The sequence below is a fragment of the Cebus imitator genome, unplaced genomic scaffold (assembly GCF_001604975.1).
Source record: "Cebus imitator isolate Cc_AM_T3 unplaced genomic scaffold, Cebus_imitator-1.0 Scaffold692, whole genome shotgun sequence".
NCBI classification, from domain to species: Eukaryota; Metazoa; Chordata; class Mammalia; order Primates; family Cebidae; genus Cebus; species Cebus imitator.
The window spans coordinates 111,111-118,557 of NW_016108007.1; the positions used below are offsets into that span (position 1 = coordinate 111,111).

The following is a 7,447-nucleotide window of genomic DNA, read 5'->3' on the forward strand; positions in this document are numbered from 1 at the left end:
CAGACTCTCAACCCCATCCCTAGTAGAAAGGTTCTCTCTCACCTTAGAACCTCTATGGGACTTTATTTATTTGAAGATGAGCACTTGGAGTATTTAGCACTTTCTTTTGCTTTAGTTGTTATAAGCTTTATCTCTATGGCAGACCTTGGGTAAGGTCATACCTATTTCAAATTTGTATTGCTGTAATACCATGCAAACCATAAACTGAATAAGTAAATGGATACATTAATGAAAGGCAAATTCTGGCCTGGTGCTTACTATCTACCCAGGAGTAAAAGCAAAGCTAAGTAACCTTCTTTATTTTGTATTTTCTTATTTTTGTGTTTGGGCCAATTTTCTTTTAATTTTATGAGATAAGCAGGAACTATCAAACCCAAAGTACTATTGATCCTAACATTCAAGGGAAAAAACAAAAAAGAAACACAGACCTGAGAAGGGCTATATCATCACTGTTGCAGTTATGGAGAAATACACATAGTATAATGAGACACATAGCAAATTGACCCAACAAATGACTCTTTCTTGAGAGATTTGAGTATAAGGTCCTAACAATACCTCTTCAACTATCTATTTCCTTTTTCTCAAATAGCATTTATCTTAGACCTCAGTGTCAATTTCATATTAGAGCATATGGCTCTTGTTCATCTTTGTATCAAACATATCCAAAATTACTAAAAAGAAATAAAATTATTAAATACCTCAAAACTGTATAAGAGTCACATAGCAGAGACTTTTTCTTTATTTAAATTTTTAAATTAAATACTTCTTGAAAGCATTTCAACTGAATTCAAGAGTCTAGATTAAAAGGAAAATCTTCAAATTGATTCTGCTCTTATGTGAATAGAGAACCTTGTAAACTTTTCAATAAAAGAACAATCAATGATAAATGAAGATTAATCAAACTTCATCTCCCAGGATAATAAGGAATGTGAGATTTACAGAAAGCCCTTGAAACTCATCCCACCTCACTTTCAGCAATGAAAGAATATCTATTACTAACCTGGTTTAGGAAAAAAACCAAAATGACTTACAAAATGTTTATCTCTTTAGTGAGTTCATTTATAATGAGATTTCAAGAACCTCATTAGATGTTTCCCAGGCAGAAACATTTTTCTCCAAGACAATTCACCTATTTTAAATATCATTAAAATGTGATTGGCATACATCCCGTGGGGAGCTGACACCCAGAGGGAGAACACAATACTAATAGCTAGTCAGGTACCAACTGGCTCCAAGTTGCCAATTCTCCTTCCCAGAAAAACTAAGTATATCTAAGCAAAGGGAACTTTAATGATAATCAGGACACATTCTGTAGCATAAAAATTCTGCTTAGCAAGAGATAAATCAGGATTGCAACCACCACCTGAGTCAGAGTGTCTTCAATCACACAGTCCAGTTAAACCCCGAAAGAAGCTAACTTTAGGTAGATGGTCCTCAATCAAGCAGTTTGCAGCTCCTTGCACATCAATCAAAAAGGTGATTACCCTGAGACATAGTAACCAAGTGTAACAAATTTGCTTAAAATAAAATAGCCAAGAACCACAGCAACCCATTCTTAAAGAGGAAGCAATCAATATCTTGAGGAACAATTATTTCCTAAATATATGCATATTATTATAGATTTAAACTGCTCCAGCAAATGCATTTTAATTTTATGTTGTCCCAAGGAGTATTCTTGTTGCATTTAATTGGTAAATTGACTCACTTAGGTGAATCATTCTTGGAAGTTTGCCATATGGAAGGAAAAAGTTAAAGTTAGTAGAAGTGACAGTCTGGATCCTCAAGTGTAAAGGGTAGAACAAGTGCACTCAACAAAAGGAAGATACTGAAAAGAAAGAAAAGGGCATGGACAGAGTGGAAATATCTGGAAATAGAAATGAGCATTTTATTTGAAGTGGCAGCAGCAGCTTGGGGCTGACAGGACAGTGGGGTCAAGAGTTATAAGTACGATCTTAGTGTTGGATTGGCATTTAAACCTTAGGAAAACCACTTAATGTAACTGAAAAAATGAAAAACAAACAAACAAACAAAAAACAGAAGCAGGATGATAGAAATGATAACTCAAAAAGCAAAATTCTCAAAATATGTGGAGAAAACCATTTCAGTAATTCCTTCCTGACATTGAGCTTCAATGTTTTTCTAAAATAGTTATACATTGCACAACAAACTATTTAGCTTCTAAAATATGAAAAGGCAGGAATGCAAAGTCTTAGCAAATGGCCTTCCTTTATGCAAAATGAAGCAATTCTATTGTTCTTTTTAAAAATTATCCTAGAAAATGTCCACCTTATCTCAAGGTTCTAACTCCAAATGATCAATTCTAAGTTTGAAAGAACAAAGGTAAATATACTTTACAAAACTTTATCATTCGAAAACCTGAAATTCCTTTTGAACACTGCATAATAAAGTCTCAAAACATCGCATAATGCTGTACTTTGCTTCTTTCCTCCCTGCTTTTAGCTATTATCCTACCTTTATTGCAGAGAATAAAAATTTATACCCTCGGTCAATTATGTCCTTGTCTGCAAGTGTAGTTCTTTCCATGTGCAGTAAATGAATAATTTTTTAATTAAATAAATGTCAAATAGTTCGGTTCATGCATAGGAATGCATGCATAGGAATGGCCTTAATAAGCCTGTATTATGTACGCAAATGTTGAAGAACATGGTGAGGAAGCAAATAATATTTTCACTGTTTATTAGAACCAACGATAGGAAAAAATAAATTATTTGACAGCTAGATTTTTAAGAATTTCTGCAAGTATAACATTTGCTTTCTTAATAATTTATAAATGCATCTTCTTATTAAATTTACCTTAGTCAGGAGAACAGGAAGAAGTCTCATTTACACAGGACATCATGAACTAACTCAAAGTGCATTTCACAAGATACTTTTCAGGTAGAATCGACTTTTTTACTTCTTTAAGAGTTTTCATAGTAAGCATTCTTTTAATTTTTAATTTTTTCTTTTATTTTAAATTTCTATGAGTACAACAGGGTGACCATAATAAGCATTCTTATTTCTTAACTTTTAAGTTTAGGGATACAAGTATAGGTTTGTATGTAAGTAAACTTGTATCATGGGGGTTTCTTGTAAAGACTATTTCATCACCTAGATATTAAGCTTAGTATCCAGTAGTTATTTTTCCTGATCCTCTCCCTCCTCCCACCCTCTACCCTCTAAAAGATGTGTTGCTCCGTGCTATGTATCCATGTGTTCTCACCCTTTAGCTCCCATTTATAAGTGAGAACATGTGGTACCTGGTTTTCTGTTCCTCTGTTAGTTTGCTAAGGACAATGGCCTCCAGCTTCATCCATGTCCCTTCAAAGGACATGATCTTGTTCTTTTTTATGGCTGCATAGCATTCCATGGTATATATGTACCACATTTTCTTTATCCAGTCTATCATTAATGGGCTTTTAGGTTGATTCCATGTTTTTGCTATTGCGAATAGTGCTGCAATGAACATACATGTACATGTGTCTTCATAATAGAACAATTTATATTCCTTTGGGTATATACCCAGCAATGAGATTGCTGACTCGAGTGGTATTTCTGTCTTTAGGTCTTCGAGGAATCACCACACTGTATTCCACAATGGCTGAACTGATTTACACTCACCAAGAGTCCATAAGCATTTCATTTTATCCACCACCTTGCCAGCATCTGTTATTTTTTGACTTTTCAATAATAGCCATTCTTACTGGTATGAGATGGTATCTCATTGTGACTTTGATTTGCATTTCTCTAATGCTCAGTGATGTTGGGCTTTTTTTACATATGATTGTTGGCTACATGTATGTCTTCTTTTGAAAAGGACATGTTCATATATTTTGCCCTCTTTTTTATAGGCCTTTTTTGTGAATTTGTTAAGTTTCTTATAGATGCTGGATATTAGACCTTTGTCAGATGCATAGTTTGCAAAGAATTTCTCCTATTCTGTAGGTGGTCTGTTTGATGATAGTTTCTTTTGCTGTGCAGAAGCTCTTTAGTTTAATGAGATCCCATTTGTCAATTTTTGCTTTTGTTGCAATTGCTTTTGGCGTCTTCGTCATGAAATCTTTGCCTGTGCCTATGCCCTGAATGGTATTGCCTGGGTTGTCTTTCAGATTTTTTATAGTTTTGGGTTTTACATTTAAGTCTTTAATCCATCTCAAGTTAATTTTTATACATAATGTAAGGAAGAGGTTCCATTTCAATTTTCTGCATATGGCTAGGTAGTTCTCCCAGGGCTGTTCATTGAATAGGGAATCCTTTCCCCATTTTTGTCAGGTTTGTCAAAGATCGGATAGCTGTAGGTGTGCATTCTTATTTCTGGGTTCTCTATTCTGTTCCATTTGTCTATGGATCTTTGTTTTTGTGCTAGTATCATGATGTTTTTGTTACTGTAGTCCTATAGTATAGTTTGACATCAGGTAGCACAATGCTTCCAGCTTTGCTCTTCTTGCTTAGGATATCCTTGGCTACTCGGGCTCCTTTTTGGTTCCATATGAATTTTAAAATAGTTTTCTTTAGTTCTCAGAAGAATGTCAGTGGTAGTTTAAAAGGAATAGCATCGTATCTATAAATGGCTTTGGGCAGTATGGACATTTTAAAAATATTGATTCTTCATATCCATGAGCATGTAATGTTTTCTCATTTGTTTATGTCATCTCTGATTTCTTTGAGCAGTGGTTTGTAGCTCTCCTTGTAGAGATCTTTCACCTCGCTAGTTAGCTGTATTCCTAGACATTTTATTCTTTTTGTGGCATTTGTGAATGAGAGTTTATTCCTGAATTGGCTCAGGCCTTGACTGTTGTTGGTGTATAGGATTGCTGGTGATTTTTGCACATTACATTTATTTTGTATCCTGAGACTTTCCTGAAGTTGTTTATCAGCTTAAGAAGCTTTTAGGCTGAGATGATGGGATTATTTATAAAGGAAATAGGTTTAATTGACTCACAGTTCCACACAGCTGGGGAGGCCTTTGTCCTGTGCCAATTTTCAAGTGGAATGCTTCCAGCTTTTGCCCATTCAATATGATGTTGGCTATGGTTTTGTCATATAAGGCTCTTATTATTTTGAAGTATGTTGCTTCAATATCTAGTTTATTGAGAGTATTTTTAAAAACGCAAATGGATTTTGAATTTTATCAAAAGCTTTTTTGTATCTGTTGAAATAATCATGTGATTTTTGTCTTTAGTCCTGTTTATATGATGAATTGCATTTATTGAATCGTATAGGTTGAACTAACCTTGCATCCTGGGGATGAAGCCTACTTAATTGTGGTGGATAACCTTTTTGATGTGATGCTTGCTTCAGTTTTCTAGTATTTTGTTGAGGATTTTTGCATCGATGTTTGATATGGTTTGTCTGTGTCCCTACCAAAATCTCATCTTGAATCATAGTTCCCATAACCTTCACAAGTCATGGGAGACCAGGTGGAGATAATTGAATCATGGGGGTGGTTTACCCCATTCTGTTCTTATGATAGGTAGTTCTCATGAGATCTGATGGTTTTATAAGGGGTTTCCCCTTTCACTTGGCACTCATTATCTCCCCTGCCACCCTGTGAAGAGGTGCCTTCCGCCATGATTGTAAGTTTCTTAAGGCCTCCCCAGTTGTGTGGAACTGTGAGTCAATTAAACCTATTTCCTTTATAAATTACCCAGTCTCGGGTATTTCTTCATAGCAATGTAAGAACAGACTAATACAGTAAATTGGCACTGCAGAGAGTGGGGTGCTGCTGTAAAGTAACCCAAAATGTGGAGGTAACTTTGGAACTGGGTAACAGGCTGACATTGGAACCATCTGGAGGCATCAGAAGAAGACTGGAAAATGTGGGAAAGTTTGGAACAGCCTAGAAACTTGAAGGGCTCAGAGACAGGAAGATGTGGAAAAGTTTGGAACTTCCTAGATACTTGATGAATGGTGTTGACTAAAATGCTAATAGTGATGTGGACAATGAAGTTTAGGATGAAGTGGTCTCACATGGAGATGAGAAATTTGTTGGGAACTGGAGTAAAGGTCACTCTTGCTATGCAAAGAGACTGATGGCATTTTGCCCATGCCCTAGAGATCTGTGGAATTTTGAACTTGAGACAGATGATTTAGGGTATCTGGTGGAAGAAATTTCTAGGTGGCAAAGTGTCCAAGAGGTAGCAAATCATAAAAGTTAAGAAAATTTGCAGACTAATGATGCAATAGAAAAGAAGATCTCATCTTATGGGGAGAAATTCAAGCTGATTGCAGATATTTTTATTAGTAATGACAAGCCAAATATTAATCACCAAGACAATGGGGGAAATGTCTCCAGGCCATGTCAGAGACCTTTGTGGCTGTCCCCTCCCATCACAGGTCTGGAGGCCTAGGAGGGAAAAATGGTTTCCTGGGTCAGGCCCAGGGCTCCCCTACTCTATGCAGCCTTAGGACATGGTGCCGTGCTTCCCAGCTGCTTCAGCTCCAGCCATGACTAAAAGGATCCAACGTACAGCTCAGGCCATTCCTTCAGAGGGTACAAGCCCCAAGCCTTAGCATCTTATACATGGCATTGGACCTCTGGGTGCACAGAAATCAAGAATTAAGGTGTGGGAACCTCCACCTAGATTTCAGAGGATGTATGGAAATACCTGGTTGTCCAAGCAGAATTTTGCTACAGGGGTGAAGCACTCATGGACAACTTCTGCTAGGGCACTGTGGAAGGAAATGTGAGGTCAGAGCCCCTACACAGAGTCCCCATTGGGGCACTGCTTGGTGGAGCTGTGAGAAGAGGGCCATCATCCTCTAGACCCTAGAATGGTAGATTCACCAACAGCTTGCACTATGCACCTGGAAAAGCTGCAGATACTCAACTCCAGCCTGTGAAAACAGCCATGAAGGGAGCTATACCCTGCAAAGCAACAGGGGTGGAGCTGCCCAATGCTGTGGGAGCCTCTTGCATCATCATGACCTGGATGTGAGACATGGTGTCAAAAGAGATCATTTTGGAGCTTTAAGGTTTAATGACTACCCTATTAGATTTCAAACTTGCAGGGGCCTGTAGTCCCTCTGTTTTGGCCAATTTCTCCCATTTGGAATGGATGTATTTACCCAATGTCTGTACCTTCATTGTATCTAGGAAGCATTACTAATAAGTAACTTGCTTTTGGCTTTACAGGCTTATAGGTGGAAGGGACTTGCGTTATCTCATATGAGACTTTGGACTGGGACTTTTGAGTTAATGCTGGAATGAGTTAAGACTTTGGGATCCAAGATGGCCATTTAGGAACAGCTCAGGATTGCAGCTCCCAGTGAAAGCGCAGAGGGTGAGTGGACGCCGCGTTTTTATTGCCCACAGACTAGGAAATTCCCGGGCGGAGGTGCTCCACAGTCGCCAGCGCGGCTGTTTCGGCCAGCGCGGCTGCTTTGCCCCGCGCACCTGCTTTGTCGGCGCCCCGGAGCCGCGGTTCTCCGTACAAAATACACTGGT

General features: G+C 37.8%; 1 long non-coding RNA gene across 2 annotated transcripts in view; it reads right to left on the reverse strand.

Moving 5' to 3' along the window:
• LOC119469528 overlaps nucleotides 1–7,447 on the reverse strand; it is a 79,706-nt gene that overhangs the window by 38,780 nt on the left and 33,479 nt on the right. The window contains exon 2 of one of the 2 annotated variants that reach the window (XR_005198348.1): nucleotides 1,364–1,485. The exons of the other annotated variant lie outside the window; for it this stretch is intronic. This is a non-coding gene — a long non-coding RNA (uncharacterized LOC119469528). The remainder of the gene's footprint in view (nucleotides 1–1,363; nucleotides 1,486–7,447) is intronic. 2 annotated transcript variants of the gene reach the window in all.